This window comes from Mus musculus, chromosome 7, assembly GCF_000001635.26.
Source record: "Mus musculus strain C57BL/6J chromosome 7, GRCm38.p6 C57BL/6J".
NCBI classification, from domain to species: Eukaryota; Metazoa; Chordata; class Mammalia; order Rodentia; family Muridae; genus Mus; species Mus musculus.
Genome location: NC_000073.6, coordinates 98760000 through 98777262, shown reverse-complemented (window position 1 = coordinate 98777262; position 17263 = coordinate 98760000). Strand labels below are relative to the sequence as shown.

At 50.5% G+C, this 17263-nt stretch overlaps 1 long non-coding RNA gene and 1 pseudogene across 1 annotated transcript; both read right to left on the bottom strand.

The window, feature by feature from the left end:
* Nucleotides 1-7421: 7421 nt before the first annotated feature.
* Gm33720 lies at nt 7422-14245 on the bottom strand. Its single transcript, XR_378355.1, has 3 exons — nt 14122-14245; nt 7952-8032; nt 7422-7536 (listed from the first exon to the last, which is right to left on the bottom strand). It is a non-coding gene; the product is annotated as a predicted gene, 33720 (long non-coding RNA).
* Gm19250 (predicted gene, 19250) lies at nt 15323-15782 on the bottom strand (annotated as a pseudogene).

The following is a 17263-nucleotide window of genomic DNA, read 5'->3' as shown; positions in this document are numbered from 1 at the left end:
GTCAAGCGCACCGAGGCACTGGGATGTTGGCAGGAGTGACTGAGATGTCTTCTGCTGGGCGGGGTCATGGTCTGCAGACACTACAGCCTGTTGGCCCTGTGAACAGGACTAGGAGGCCCACCTGGGCCAGGTGGGGCCGAGCTAAGGCCCATGCCCTGGATGTAAGGGGATCTCAGCAGAGCCAGAGAGATGGCAGCAGGCTGGACTCTCCTGCTTCCCAGCCCTGCTGAAATGGGAGTGTTGTAAAATGTGGTTCTCTGAGCAAAACAGCTGCCATCTTCCTCAATCAGCTGTGCCAGCTTGCAATCTGCCACGAAGAGCCAACTTGGTGCCTGTTGACATTCCCTCAGAGAGGGAGTAGAGAGTCACTGGGTCTTTGCCTGACAATCCAGCCTCTCCTATCAGCCACTTATATGCCCTTCTGCCCTAATTGCACATGGCCTCAAGGTCTTGAGAGTAGCAAGACTACACAGGCTGGGGTGTCTGATAGGGAGTGCAACATCTATGTAGCCTTGGAGAACCCATCATCCATGCTGGGTGTGGATTTTCCAGGGTGGCTGCTTTGGGGTCACTGATGCGTTACAAGTAAGCCTAATAGACACTTTGGTTCCCTCTGGTGAGCTTTAGTAGAATCGTTTGGTTGTTCATCTGGTTGTTGGGGCCTTACAAGGAGGAAGCAGACATAGTTGACATCTCCCCAAGGAAGAATTCTTGAGTCAGGGGCACATAGTCTGTCTAAACCTCCTTTGTGGCTGGAGAAGACTGAGAGACTCCACATCAAGGAGAGCCTTCCTCAGGCCATTTGCACATCAGAGAGCAATCAAGAGTGGAGACAAGCATGGTAACTTTGGAGTCACCTTCCTGGGTTCAAATCTCAGCTACGCAAACTCGGCCATGGACGCAAGCCCATGTTACAGACGTGGACAGAATGATCACTGCAGAGAGTGGGTGAGATTCTCCAGTGTGAACATCTCTAGCACGTTAGGGTCAGGCTGGGACATCGACTAGTTGTCTTCCCATAGAGCTTAGTGCTTAGAGAAGGACACCTGCCTGACACTGCTCCTGACAGCCCTGGCCAGCCCGGCCTCAGTCTTCCATTATAAGTGTTCAGTGTTCGAAGGCTCCAAGTCCCTGTGGAGTGCTACACTATGCCCTGTGCAGACCCTTCAGGCTGTCAGAGGACAATGATTAGGTACCTAGCTTCCTAAAACCTCTTTGACAATCAAAACAAGCAGCATCCCCCCCCTTTGATGTGTATTGGTAAACACTGAGGTGGGGCTTAGAATCAGACACACTTTCCCAACCCACTTTTGCCACTGAATGCCGTCTCTATGGTTCCATTTTACCATGTGTAAAGTGGGGCTCACTATCCTCCCTCACAGGGAGACATACACAGGCAGGCTTCCTCACCAGAGTTGGAGCTCAGAAGTTGGAATTCCTCTGCTTCTTGGTGACTCAGGGACAACTGTAATGCTCGCCCAGGCAGAATAGGTCCTGATGTGGCCAGGGGCCCCCAGAGACCACCTTCAGTCTTGCTTTCCATGAGCACCAGGGTGCCAGAGAAATAAACTGATGCTGGGGTCAAAACTGTTGCTATACGTGATGATGGCTTCATACTGGCAATGGAAGTGGTAACCTTTTTCTCGGACAGTGACACTGGGGTAGTATATAAAGGGGGAATCTCCATGCTTTTCTGTGCGGTCTGTGTATGCTCTAAATGATCCACAGTGAAAGGTTTGGAATGTTCATCTCAAATATAACCAGCACTTTGCAGCTTTCAGTCAGACTTCACCAGGAGCCCTTCAGCTCATCTAACTTTGCCCACCTCAGACAATCTCTAGTTGTTCCAACGTGCCTAGGACTGGCCTCACTCCCTGGCACACCCCTCCATGCTTCTGGCCCCATGCTTCTAGGGATATAACACTAAGATGATAGGGCCCTCCTCTGTGGCCTCTCCTTGCTGGCTCCCACCACTCTCCCTTCTGTTCCTATCTTGAGTGGCCTGCGGTTGGGCTGAACCACAGGTGGCAAATATTTGAATGTATCGTCACCAAAGACACTTGGCAGGTGTTCGTATATACACGCTCAAGAGGTGAAACAGGGGGCAGGACTGGGGAAGGAACAGCCTGAAGCCCTACACATGTCGGGGAGCCTAGGCAGTGGTCTCCCATCTCCAGCTCCAACTGGGGTCGTGTTGAAAGGCTGAAGAAGTCCAGGGACAGATCAGACGTGAGACATGAAGACATCATCAGAGACTAGATGGCAGCTCCATAGCTATAGGGAGGCAAGTAGGGATGCAGGCCAGGTCTGCCTCGCAGGGTGAGGGACCATGAGTCTAGGAAAGACTTAGAGGCCAAGGGAAGGTCGAGTATGCTTGGTTGGAGGCTGCATAGCATGATATGGCATGCTAAAATCAAGTTGAGGAGAGGGTAGTTGTATAGTGTGCTAGGCAGAGCGCCCCCTAGAGTCACACTGCCACAACAGCTCCCTTCTGGCTTCCCTCCTACTCCATTGTCATTGACATCAATACTAATCCCTGGGAGGAACCGGGGACCTTGACTGCAGGTCTTCATAGGAGGGAGGCACTGTCTCTAAGAATCTAAGGCAAGCCTGGAGCTCCTGGATGCTCCTGAGTGAGACTATTCCCAACCACCACAGGAGCAAACATGTTCCCAATTAAGCTGGCCCATGCCTATAACCCCAGCACTCAGAAGGTTAAAGTGAGGAGGACTTCCAGGCTAGCCTATGTACATATAGCCTGTCTTGCGGGGGGGGGGGGGGAACCACAGAGCGGGGAGGATAGAGGAGAGAAAAAGAATGGTGTCCTCATGACCTCAGGGAATCTTATTAAGTGCTTTCTGAAAGTCCTGCCAGGTACTGCTTTGTGAAGGAAGTCATTCCCAAGTCACCCTACATGAAACCATGTTCCCACAGTGTTCCACAAGAGGTACAGCTATAATGCTTCCCAAAAACTGGGGAGGTAGTGCTCCCATGATGCTGCCAGATGTGGATATGGTGCTCCACCAATACGCTGATGAGATGTCCCTATAATACTCTCTGATGCAGACATGGATGTGGTGCTCCCACCGTGCTCCCACAGTGCTCCTCGGGAGACACAGATACTGAGACCTCCTGCTGCGAGGCCAGTGTGTACCACAGAGTGCTGTGGCCAGCCAGCCCAGCTTCGGGGCATTTTCCTTCCTGCAGTTTGTCATCCAGACTGCCTAGTGGCCTCCTGCTCTGTGGCTCTTAGAGCCTCTAGCTGGAGGGAGGCTTGTGGGCCCTGGGAACTGAGAACATACATACACTGCCCTCTGGATTCCCACTCAGGGCTGAGAGAACTGAGGAGAGACATGGGCCAGAGTGAGGGGAACGCCATTGCTGGACAGTCATGGTCTCCAGGGTTTGTCATGCATGCCTACACAGCCAAAGATGAAACTGGAAAAAGTCCAAGGTGTGGTGGTGGTGGTGGTGGTAGGGCACGTATTGGTTCACCACCCTTTATACTGCTCTGGGACTCAGAAAACTTATTGAGAAAACCTGGCCATGGTTGGTTTCAGCTAATTGTATCCCCAGCCTCACCTTGGTTGAGACTCTAGGATGCCAATAAGAGGCCCCTGTGAGTTAAAATGGTTTGTTGTGCAGGACTGGGTGGGTCTTACTAGCTCCCTTCTGACCTGGGAATCTCCGGGCATTAGGAGTCTCTGAATCTAGTGGCAACCTAGGAAGAGGTGGTCCTTGCCCAGACAGCTTAGTCTGGTCCTACTCCATGCTACACTGTTCTGTCTCTCATCTGACCGAACCTCCCAGGCTCCCCTCCTGCATGTCCCCAACTCCTCCCAAAGGGTTCACCCTCATATGAGCAGGAGAGCTCCTTCCTAGCAGCCCTTCAGCGAAGGCTCCATGCAGAGGGAGCATCAGGACATGCCCTGGGGCCTGAAGAACATGGCACACTTTCATGCCAGGGTGTATGGGTCGAGGGGAGATGGTGGCATGGCTGAGAATCAGAGCTGGGCCAGCACCTGAATGCCAGGTGAAGCTGTGAACTTGGAGAAGGGTTCCCTGTTATGGAACGGAAGACACAGGGAGTCAGAGACCAACACAGATACTAGAGGTACCTGGGAGGTCCAGCCAGGTATGGAGGGGAGGGTCCGAGAGCCTTAAGAGCAGTGTCAGGGTGATGGTTTGTGGAGTGAGTGCCACTTTCTGCATGGGGGACTTGCTAGGCCCAGATTTTCCTACTGTGAGGTAATTGGAGAATAGATGGGACTTTCCTAAGAAGATCTGGACCAACCAGCAAGCACAGTCTACCTGGGTGACATCAGAGGCGCCAGCAGCCATGACCTTCAAGATGAGCTTAGCCAGACCTCAGCAGGAAGCAGACCTCTCACTAACAGCCCTGTCACCTGGCTAAGGCTGGCACACAGCCCCTGCCCAGTCTCTCTTGAGTATTTGACAAACATTGGTCCCTCTCTTCAGGATTCCCTTACCCAGAACCTTGTCCCTGGGACTCACATATTCCAAGAATCAGAGCAAGGTATTTTTTCTGAGACACCTTCTCGGGGCCTCTCACACTGGGTTCCTATGGTTCGGGCTTCTCACTCTGTCCGCAGTGCTCTGGTGATGCCTTGTCTGTGGCTTTGGCCTTGTGAGCTGCAGAAACTGAAGTCTGAGGCTCCTAAATGTGACTCGTCATAAATGTGACTCATCATAAATGTGGGGCAGGTGGATAGAAAGGAAGAGATTGAAAGAAAGAAAGAAAGAAAGAAGAAAGAAAGAAAGAAAGAAAGAAAGAAGAAAGAAAGAAAGAAAGAAAGAAAGAAAGAAAGAAAGAAAGAAAGAAAGGAAGGAAGGAAGGAAGAAAGAAAGAAAGGAAGAAGGGAAAAGATAAATACATGATGGGTGGGTGAGCAGATAGACAAATGGATGATAGATAGGTAGGTGGTGGGTAGATAGCTGGCTGGATGGGTAGATGAGTGGATTGATGGGTTTGGTGTATGAGCAGACCGGTAGTAGGAGGAGACATGGTGGGTGGGAGGGTGGGTGGGTGGGAGGGTAGGTGGGTGGGTGAGTAGACTGGATGGATGGATGGAAGATGGGTGGGTGGATGATGGATGGGTGTGGTGAATAAGTAGATGGGTAAATGGATAGATGATGGATAGGTCCCTGGAGCAGAAAGGTAGGGCAATAATAAGAACTTGTGTGTGTACGCACATGTGTGCATGTGTGTTTGTGTATACATGCCTGTGTTGGAGAGCACAGAACATTAGAGTATCATATAATGTGAAAACAAGAGATGAATTGTGACAGTGAGAGAGTGTGTTCAGCCGTAAGTGTATCAAATTCTCACAAGGCAAGCTCGTGAAATCTGCCCTAAATCTCTGCCAGAGAGCCCTAGGCTCTGGGCTCTCTGTGACACAGAGAATCTCCTAAGGACATCCATCATGGCCCCCCAACAAACACCCTCTCCCCAAAGCATCCATTGGGTCAGAGGCCAGAAGCTATATCGGGGTGTGTGTTCCAGCTCAGGTCAGGTCCCTGCTAGCCTGAAAACATGCCCTGGGTACAGAACATGAAGAAAGGGCATGAGGTTCCAGGCACTGAGTCTGACATGAGGAGGGGAGGGCTACATCAAGGCCTCCAATGGCTTGGGGATTCATCCAAGGCATTTTAGATAGTCCTTTCCATCTGTTCAGCTGGCAGGAGAGGTGTCTTGGCCAATGTCATACTGTAGAAACAGCGCTGTACTTGACCCCAAAGCTTCCTGTAAGAGCTATTGTTCCCAAAAGGGGGAATGAAAATTGAACCCAGTGAGAAGGAACCAGGACAAGACTAGCCAAGCGACTGCTGAAAGGGAATATGGCTGGGGAGAGATCTCAGTTAGCAGAGGCTGAGGGGCCTCCCGGGGTGCCCTGCACTTGGACAGGAAACAGAAACCAGGAACCAGTGGCACACTTTCAGGGTGGAAACGTTCTTTGTCCTGAAGTGACTGGCCTTCCGGGTCCAGGGGGTTGAGGGAAGAGTGTCCAAAGAGGAGATCCGTGGGACAAGAACAAGATGAAACAGGGGAAATCAGGAGAGAAGTTAGTTTCCTAATTTAGTAATTTAAGAACTCAATTAAGGACTCAAAATGGAAGATCAAGGACAATTTTCTTAGAGTTTATAGCAAAAACCCCATGGCTGGCAAGCTGTAACCCCCCACAACTGCCCAGAGGGTAGGAATGGAGAGGGGAAGAGAAAAGGCCACACGACGTAAGCTGGTAGGGAGGTCAGATACATGGCAGACAGGCAGCCCCATGGTGGCAGAGAGGCTTTAAACAAAGAGGAAGGAAGGCAGAAATGTTGGAGGGAAAGCCTAAAAAGAAACAATGCTTAGAAAAGAGGTGGAAAGGAGAAGAGAAGTTACACTTTTCTGAATGATTCGGAAAATGGGCAGACATAGATGCTATATGGCTGTTGTTTCTGCTTACATGGACGGTGTCCTGGGACTCAGAAGCCCAGGAACCACAGAGCTCTGAGAGGAAGTTTCCTCAGCAGAGGCGCTGCTGCCCCCAGCTGAGCTGAGACGCTTAGGAGCCTCAGCTCCGCTCAGCTCAGCGACTTCTCTTCCTCCTTCCCTTCTTTGCCTCATTGTTTCTTGTCTTCTTCTGACAAGAGAGTCACACCAGGCAGCAAATTTCATAAAAAGAGATTTATTGGAGGGTCTAGGGTGTACTGGAACACTGCCCCACCTCAGAGGTGGGTGGCTCCTCGGCTCCTGTGTCTCAGAGCCCAGGAGTGGTTGCCTATGGGAGGGGCCTGGCTGCTGGAGCTCCTCCGGTTGGGGGTGGGGGAGGGTGCTAGCCACTTTCCTGCTTTGAGGATTTGCAACCTTTACAAAGGATACAAAGTTTACAAAGTATATTAACATTTACAAAGGGAGTCCACAGCAGGGAAACCCTTTCCTCACACTTGAGTGGTTTGAATATCCAACAGCTATAGCCCCTTGGCTACTACACTAATGGTGGCTTGGGTTGTGGTAGCAAAGGTACCTATCTCATTAAAGAACTAGTTATTCCATCTATCTCTTTAGCATAGCTTAAGGTGAGCCCCCCCCCCGGCCCCACCCCACCCCCTTCTCAGGGGTGGTCCCTTGGCTAAATTGAAGGACTTGGCCTAACTGAAATGTTCCGTATCCACCTAAGCCAGATACTCTAGTCTTTTGACCAGAAGGAATTCTAAATGCTAAAATAGGGGTATGTTTTACAGGGGGAATCAGGACGCCCTTTGAGCTTCTTAGTTTCCTTAGTAATTTAAGAAAGGACTCAAAATGGAAGCTCAAGGACAATTTTCTTAGAGTTTATAGCAAAAACCCTAGCTTGTGGACTGACTGTGATAAACCCATGCCCCTGGGCCTCAGTGTGTCTGTCTGTGAAATGGTGTCATAATTTCCCCGAAGCTCTTCCCATATGGCTTCTGGGCAGTTCCAATTATGAGGGAAGGAGCTCCAGACGTCCTCTGATGTCCCAGCATCCTCCTGGGTTTGGTGCCTGGGTTCTGTGGAGAAAAGGGGGGGGGGGGCTCTCATTTATTCTGTGGTCTCAATGAATCACCTGCACTCAGGCAGGGCCTTACCCAGCCTGCCCCTCTCTGCCCTGCCCTGTCTATCTGAGAAACAGTTCCCCTGGGTCCCCATTGTTCTCAGCCCTTCCCCAGATCACACTCCTAATCCAAGTTCTGGGGACAATGCACATTCCATTCCAGGGAGGCTGGAGCCCCCACCTCTGCCCAGTCTCCTTCAGAGAGGCAGTGGAGCTGGGATCTGTCCCTGAGGAAGGGCCAAGCTACCTGCCTCTCCCACCTCTCCCAGCTCAGGGCCTCTGAAGCTCTTCCAGCTGGCCCTGAAGAGGGCCTGTGTTTCTGGATGCCTTGGCCAGGCCAGGCCTCAATAGGGGGATTCGGCTCCACTCACCTGGACTTGGGCCAGGCTCTTCAGCAGACAGGCTGGGCAGTTCCATATAGCAGTTGCCCTCTTGGGACTTCAGTTCCTACTCTGTGGAGGAAGGTGGAGACAGCTGAGTGTGGTCATGAGCAAACCATAAGCTTTGCCCTCTGGGCCCCTAGGTGCTACTCTTGACTTTGTGGGCCACTGGGCTGCTTCTAGTCCCCTCTGCCACAGAGGATGGTGCCAGCACTTGCCTCTCAGGTGGTGTAAGGTTAGGCGAGCTGGAAAGATACTCCACTGTTATTGACTGTAGGACTGCATCTCCCTGAAGTCACTTGGTGGTCCATGTAATCACCAATGTGATCGAAGGCGGAGCTTTTGGAAGTGATTATTAATGTCATGGGTGGAGCCCTCGTGATGAAATTAGTGCCCCTTTAGGAAGAGACGTTTGGGCCCAGGAGAGGGCTCATTGGGTAAGGGTGCTGTCTGTCAAGCCTGATAATCTGAATTCTTCTGAGAGATGTCCTCTGACCTCCACATGCCTGCCATGGCATTCTGACCCATCTTCCCTAAACACACACACACACACACACACACACACACACACACACACACACACACACACAAATACATGTAAAAAAATAAAAATAAGAAATGGGAATGCCTGTTTCCTTTCTGTTTTCCATCACGTGACACACTGCAAATGGCTGTGTTTGAGCCAGCAGGAGGCCTTCAGTGGTCATGCATCTGCTTGTGCCTTGACCTAGGACTTCTAGTCAGTATCCAGGAAAATGTCCATTGGTACTAAGTGCTGTGGCATGCGCCTGTACTCTCTACTCTGGAGGCAGAGGCAGGAGGGATGCTGCAAAGTTGAAGCCAGCCTGGTCTACATAGGGAGTTACAGGCTAGCCAGGGCGGCATACTGAGACCCTCTCTCAAAACATCCAAATCAAACAAGCACAACTCCAAAACAAAACAACACAAAACAAAACAAAAGCCACACAACAGCAAAACCGACCAAACAACAACAAATACACAGGGTCAACTACTTCTGTGGAATCACGTTAGAGTGGTCCAAACTCAGACCCACAGAGACGTCTAGGTGTGCCACCCACGTGGCACGTGGCTGTCTAGTAATCACCCACATACCCACATACACCAGCTCTGGAGCCCCCAACTTCAGCCCCTTTTTGCCTGGGACAGACATCTAGCTTCACTGTTAAGCAGAAGGGATGGGTGATGGAATAGAGGGTGGTAATAGAGGGTGCCTTAGGGCAGCTGTCCTGAGCCTGGGACCACCTGTTCCAGCCTCCCAGGGGGATGCAATGACCTTCCCTCCCCTACCAGCTTTGATCTGTGGGGTCCCTAAGGTGATGAAAGCAGTTTGGGTCTCCTCTCCCCTCAGTTTATCCCACGACGTCCTCTCAGGGACAGAATCTCTGTCAGAAAGCCCTTTCAGGGATATGATTTTCAACATTCCAGATGGAGCAACCCTTATGTTGTGGTGACCCCTTCTTTGCTACTTCATAATTATAATTTTGGTAGTTATGAATCATAATGTAAATATCTGGTGCAGGATATCTGATATGTGACCCCAAAGGGCTCACGCACGAGCCTCCAGATTGAGAACCACTGTCCCATCTCTCCACAATAACACAGGACATAGACACCTCCTTCATCAGCCCTGCTCAACACCTGCCTGCCTTGCTTCCCAGGGAAAGGCTGGGTCTGGTCTCCCTCCATGGTGTGTTTCCCTTGGAGTCCTTTCTTGGGGCTGTCTGCTCCCCATGAGCACGACCCACTCATTTCCTTCTGAAAACACCATGACTTCCTGGCTTCTCAGAGAACCACCGGATGAAATGGGCCATGGTGCGAGAGGTCTGTGTTCCTTAGCCCCGGCTGTGCCAAGATGGCCCCTCCCTAACACATACCATCCTCCAGCAAACCATCCTGAGGAGGGGCAGGCAGCATAGCGTTCGGTCAACTTCACCTGCTCCTCTCTGTACTAGGGCCTGAGCTGCCAGCATTGGCAACAAGAGGCACATCTTTTACTTCAAGGCCTGGAGAGGAGAAGCCAGGTGCTGTCACTCTGGATTGGGTACAAGCCTGACTGGGCCAGCTCAAGGCTCTGTGGCCCAGTGAGGATCCCCAGACATTGGCTTTGGGTGCAGACAGGACAAGGCTGTGAGGTGGCTCAGGAGAGAGGTGCTCGTCGATATGAAGCAGACAACCAGGCCAGAAACCCTCAAGCTAAGCAAGCAGTGCCTGCCAGAGAGACACAAGACTTTCACAAACAGGGGTGCATTGAGAAGAGCTACTGAGAACCCCCACAGTCCAGAGTGTGGAGGTTGGACCCTCACTGCCTCTACTAAGGCCCCAGAGCCTGGTTTCCTGCTGTAGCGAAGGAGACACAGAGATCCCAAGAGGACCAGAACTCTGTCTCAGACTCGGGACCAGGTTGTGGCAGTGGCTGGGATGGGAGGGGCTGGAAGCCAGGTCCAGTGTGAGCATCACATCACAGAAGGGAAGGTCAAGGGAAGCCTCCCATGGACCCATGACCGGGCTCTTTGTGTCCCAAAGAATTGAATAAGACACTGATAAAGCAGTAGTGGAAGGTATGGGTTAATAAAAGCACGAAGTAGCCTCCACAGGGTGGGAGCCGACTCCAGCAAGCCTGTGGTTCTAGAGCTCCTCTTTCTGAGTCTGGCGACTCTGAATCACAGAAGCGAAGAATGGCTCCCCAAAGCGGGGAAGCTTTCTTTGACCGATGTTGGTGGTTGACATTTCTAAGTTATAAAGTTACGTTTATTGTGCATGGTCTTCCGTTATAATCATAGGCATGAGAGGCAGTCCAGGTGCATTAACCAGTAAGTAGTTTGTGGTATCCTGGGACAATCTTGTCCTTAGAGTGCATGTGTATCTCCAGGAGAATTGGTTTTTATATTTTCATGTGGCCAACTGTCTTCCACTTGCTGCAGAAAGTGTGTATGATTTGCAACTGTGGGCACATGACTCTTCCTTCTTCCCTCACCTTAGACAAAGGGGCATGCAGAGGGGTTGGGGTGGGGCATGCATAGGGGGTGGGGTGGGGCATGCAGAGGGGGGTGGGGTGGGGCATGCAGAGGGGGTGGGGTGGGGAAGACAAGGTCCAAAGGAGGCAGAGGGCAGTCTGGGCTGTAGGTGAAGGGGATGAATAGATTTGTTTATGCCCACCAACCCTCAGGAAACCTGTCTTAGTTAGGGTGTTACTGCTGTGAGCAGACACCATGACCAAGGCATCTCTTATAAGGACAACATTTAATTGGGGCTGGCTTACAGATCCAGAGGCTCAATACATTATCATCAAGGCAGAAAACATGGCGGCAACCAGGCAGGTATGGTGCTGGAGGAGTTAAGAGTTCTATATCTTCATCCAAAGGAAACCAGGAGCAGACTGTCCTCAGGCAGCAAGGAGAGTCTCAAAGCCTACCCCCACAGTGACACACTTCCTCCAACAAGGTCATATCTCATGATAGTGCCATTCCCTGGGCCAAGCATATTCAAACCACCACACAGCCTGACCTTGCTGGATCCCTGGCTACTCCCAGGCCTATAGACTCAACCCATCCATCCTCCAGACCTGCTCTTCCATTGTCAGAGTGGCTGAAAAGGCCAGGATCAATACAGGGCAGTGCTTGCTTCTGGGACCTCTTGGGGTTACCTAATGATACCCTGAGATAGGTATATTTGACTTATATGACTTCCTCTTTGTATGTTATACTTCAGAAAAGATTTTCTTTTCCAGTCTTTCCTTCCTTCCTTCCATCCATCACTACCCGTTTCCCTTTTGGAACACTTTCCTGTAATGCAGACTGGCATTGAACTTGCTATATAGCCAAGGGTAGTCTTGAACTTCTGATCCTCCTGCCTTCACTCCCCAAGTGTGGGATTACAGACTACCATGCCTAGTTTTCTGGGGCTTTGGGTTTTCTAGACAAGCATTCTACCAACTGACCCACATGCTCAGTCCCTCAAGAATAAGTTTCCACTTTAAAAAACAGCAACTGCAATCTACCCTATCCATTGTCCCTTCTCCCCTTTCCTAGCCCCTGCCCATTCAGGACATCATAAAGTCCCCTAGACCACAATTCTGGTGCCATCTGCATCCTTGCTCCAAATTGTAGCTGTCAGAATGAGTAATAAGAGTGTCCCCTGCCCTGCCCTGTTTCCCGAATTACAGACTTTACTGGATGCTTGCATTTGACACAACACCTCTAACCCCAGTTTCTTGAGAGTCCTCCCCTAGCCTGCTAAACCCTGTCTGGGGTCCCCAAGCCATGGGATCCATCCAAGTTTTTGAAAATAGTTTTCTCAACTTCCAGTCCCTCCCAGGTTCCTCCACACCTTCACCTCCCACACCCAAACTACAGTAAACTTCTTAGTCTTTATCCATCTCTCCACCCATTTGAAAGTAATTTACTGAGAGCTTATTATGTATCAGCCTCTGTCCCAGCTGCGAGCGTCCCTCCACAGTACTGTCATTTTGCAGGTGCTCCTCTCTCTGCCTGGGAATCCCTGCAGAGTTTAGCTAGCTGATTAATTCATCTTCAACATTCAGGTCAAGTTCCCCCCACCCTCTCAGGGGATTCCCTGGCCCTGCTGACCCCAGGCTATATTGGGGGGCTGTCCTCAGGTTTCTTTGTCTCAGATGAGCACACTGGTTTGTCATTGTCACTGCCTGTGTCCACACCTGTCTCTTCATCAGACTGTGACTTCATTCTGGACGAAAGCCAGGTCTGACTCATCTCGGGGTCCTCAGGCTTACCTCGGAGCCTGGAGCATAGCTGGCACCAGGAAAGGTGTGTGGCACATGGGAGGGAGGGGTGATAAACGAGCCAGAGCTCTCTGCTTCTTTCCAGTTGCTTCCCTAAGAACTCAGCTATTGTCAGACCGTGGGATACATGGTCCCCATCCACAGGAGAGGCCCAGAGCCTGGGATATGGCAATGCACAGAGGCCAGTGGCTCCTCTTCCTCATTGTGTCAATACCCCCTGCCCTCCCCAGCCCCTGTCCTGTGTGAATGGGGCTTTGGAGACTGGAAGGCGTCTGAGTATCCTTGCCACATGGCCATGTCAGTCCTTGCATGGCTTCTTGGAGCCTCTGTGGGGCTCACGCTCCATCGCTTCGGGCTGTGGGAGTTGACACCACAGAAGCACAGGTGAAAGCCTGGTGCATTAATGGGGACCCTGTTTACCCAGGCTGGGCCCATAAAATGCTTCAAGTGGAACTAAACCTGACTTGGAGCTAAGGGGCACTGTCCGTTCCGGCTGCTGAGCCTTGGAATGGACCACCCGGAGGGCCTCTCCTTCCGCCGACACTCCAGAAAACTTCAGAGGGAAGCCTGGGAATGCTGGGAGCTGGAGAATGAACTCCGGTGGGGTTGTGAGGAGTAGGGCCTTGAACAGTCAATTGTCCAGCATCCTTCCCTTTGCCAGGGTCTTCTGAAGGCCATCGGATGACCCAGAGGAAGAAAGATAGAGGCTTCTGCTTGCTGCCTCTAAGCACTGGGACCCAGTAGACTGGGAACATATCACGTTTGGCTAGTCTCTTTCCCAGCTCCAATCTGCATCCTGGTCCTTTTCTGCCTTTGTCTTCTGTGCCTGGCCCTGTGCTGAGCTCTGAGGACCATAAATGTGTTAGATTTAGTATGGCTTCTGAGGAGTTTATGTCTAACCTAGAAGATAGCTGGATACCCAACAAATTTGAGAATATAGCAAGAATCCATCCATCCATCCATCATCCATCCATCCATCATCCATCCATCCATCATCCATCCATCCATCATCCATCCATCCATCATCCATCCATCCATCATCCATCCATCCATCCATCCATCCATCATCCATCCATCCATCCATCATCCATCCATCATCCATCCATCCATCATCCATCCATCCATCATCCATCCATCCATCCATCATCCATCCATCCATCATCCATCCATCATCCATCCATCCATCATCCATCCATCCATCATCCATCCATCCATCATCCATCCATCTATCCATCCATCCATCATCCATCCATCTATCCATCCATCCATCATCCATCCATCCATCATCCATCCATCTATCCATCCATCTCGTGAGAACAGTCCCATCAGCTTCTTGAGTACAAAGTTACTATCGATGACTCCAGAAGCCTGACTTTAAACTTACCTCTTAGCACACCACCTCTGTCTTCCCAGACCTTAGCTATGGGGTTCTGTGGATTTCAGGAGGGGCTGGCACAGTGGCCAATGTACCAGGAATCTGATGAAATCCATAACGCAGGGCGCCTTCTTTGCAGTTCTTCCCTGGAAGAGACCTTGGCAATGTGTTGCCATGACTACAGTGTTCTATAAAATCGTATGAGCTATGCTAGCCACAGAAGTTTTGGATCATGGTTTCCCTTTCATTCCAGGTTCCTTCCACCTTCCTTTCATGACAGGAGTGTTGAATGGCTGAGGCATTTGGGGGTTTAGCCAAGGAGAGCTGACTTGAGGATCAGTGATGTATATTTATGTGGTTTGTGGTCTCTGATGGGTACAGTTGTTACTAAGGTCCCTGTATAGGAAGAGCTTCCAGAATGAACATCCTGCTGCCCACTGCACTCTTGTGGCAGCCCTGGAAAGAAACAAGGTTGTAAACGTTCATGCTGGAAGCCAGTTGGAAATGTTCTTTCAGGCATCTAATGCATCACACTCTAAGCAAAGGAACTGGGACCTAGCAAAACAGATTCTCTTCTGTCAAGAATATTACTCGAAGCCTGAAAAGGTGAAGTGTTTGCCACCCAAGCGTGAGCCCCAGAGTTAGGTCCTCAGGATCCATATAAACAGCCAGACATGGTGGCATGCACTTGTGACCCTAGCACTGGGAAGACAAACAAGAGGATTCCTGAGGCTTCTGGTCAGCCAGTCCAGCCTGGTCTGCAGGGCCGAGGTTCTAGAGGGAGACCCTCCCTCCCTCAAACAAGCAACAGCAAAAGAAGCATGGTAATTGAGTCCTGAGGAAGCCCCAAGTCTCTACATGCAAAGGCACACACACGTACATGCAAATGTGCATGCACACACACACCTATATACACACATACACACCTGTACATATAGACATGCAACAAAAATATTACTAATAATGCAGTCAGGCACCAAACCAAAGCAAAGTGCACTTGTGACTAACGTCACACACTTTATACTTTAATTGTCAGCAATGGCAAAGTGCCAATGAATCATGTGACAGGAAGGACAGGACTGCTTGTCTCTTCATTCTTTTCCTTTTTTTTCTTTTCCTTCCTTCCTTCCTTCCTTCCTTCCTTCCTTCCTCCCTCCCTCCCTCCCTCCCTCCCTCTCTCTCTCTCTCTCTCTCTCTCTCTTTCTTTCATTGCCACAAGGTGTGTTTTATTTTCATCAACCATACAAATAATAGTCTATAATATTCCAGGGCAAACCAGTGAAATTTGGCAGTCCGATTGGGGGGGGGGGAGCGTCCCCTTAAGAGACCCGCGAGCCGTGGCATCGGCACAGAGTGCCCAGGTTCACAGTGCAGCTTGTGGCTCGCGTCCATCTTGCAAGTGGCTCTTCCTCCACATCATGAGGGGGTCTTGGAGATGATAGGGGGTGGGGTGGGGTACGGATATCTTCCTAGGCTTTTAGGAGATTTTCCTGTTCAGTGGTCCTGTTGTTGGTCTGCAGGTCCTGTGTCTCTGTGTTCTTCAGCTTGGTCTTAGCGAAGTCGGCGATTCTCGCATGTCCAGCTTGTCTGCCGTTTTCTTACAACTCAGGGATTCTCCTTCCCAGCTCGCGCTCCAGATCCTCCCACTCGTGTCGCTGCAGCAAGAGACAGTCTCTTCATTCTCTAACAGACCTTTTAAAGCTATTACAGTGTAAAGTAGAAAACAAAGAGGATAAGTCCTGAACCTTTTTTTTTCTTGGTTCCATTTTTTTCAAGACAGGGTTTCTCTATGTAGCCCTGGCTGTCCTGGAACTCACTCTGTAGACCAGGCTAGTGTCGAACTCAGAGATCTGTCTGCCTCTTCCTCCCTAGTACTGGGAATAAAGGAGTGTGCCAACACTGCCCTTTTAAGAAAATAATATTAAAGAGAAATATCTGGTAGTTAAAAAATATATATCGTTTTTCTGGTGATACTTAATTGGCTTTTAAAATATTCTGTGAGCCAGCTAGATGGCTTGGCAGGGAAAGGCACTTGATTAGTAAGACTGACAACCTGAGTTCAAGTCCAGGAAGCCAGAACTCCTCCAGCTTACTGGCCTTTGTATCAGGGTGGCGGGCAGTGTCACTGCACAGCATGCAGCCATTGTCAGCCTTGAGATCTGTGGCAGCTGTGGCTTTTCTCAGGGCCCAGCATCCACAGGGACTGTGACACTGCTGACCACCAGCCTGGGATGAGATCCACTTCCAAATTTTGAGGATCTGGAGGTGGTGGCCCATTTTTCTTGTCTCAGCTACTTTGGGGGTTGAGACAGGAGGGTGACTCCAGGAGTTTAAGACAGACTGAACAACATGGGGAGACCTCCTGTGACCCCCTTAAGAACAAACAAACCTAAAACGTGAGATACATTTATACCGGCTGCATCATTTTGTGCTACCAAAGTAAGAAACTGTCTCAAGTTGGAAACTCACAGGTTGGTATAAACAGATGCGTAAGAACGCGGGGCTAGGGCTGGTGAGATGGCTCAGTGGGTAAGAGCACCCGACTGCTCTTCCAAAGGTCCGAAGTTCAAATCCCAGCAACCACATGGTGGCTCACAACCATCCAAAATGAGATCTGACTCCCTCTTCTGGAGTGTCTGAAGACAGCTACAGTGTACTTATATATAATAAAAATAAATAAATCTTAAAAAAAAAAAAAAAAGAACGCGGGGCCAATACAAGGTCGGTTCTGACTGCTTCTGAGCTCCACTTGGCCAGCCAAACCCTGCCTCTCCCTCCAGAGTGAGCGCCCAGGCTAGGCCTTGTATGACTCATGTGAGTCCTGGAACAGGATCCTGGCCTGGAGGAGGCTCTCAGACCCAGTGGGGACTCAAGTTCAGCCATAGCACAGCTCCACTTCCCCTGGTACGATTCCCTTTGTATCTCACAGAGATACAAAGAAGAGCACAGGATAGTGGGTAGAGGGTGGCCTGAAGAGATGACTCAACTGTTAAAGGGCAGGATCATAGCCAAAAAAAGACACATGAAGAGCACAGCCTTATGCCCTTTAATGGAGCCTTCATTATCCTCAGAGGGGCCTGCAGGAGCAGCCATGATGCTCAAACAAAGAACGAGGGGTTGAGACTCAGTTTTACTTGTCTTTCTCAGCTCT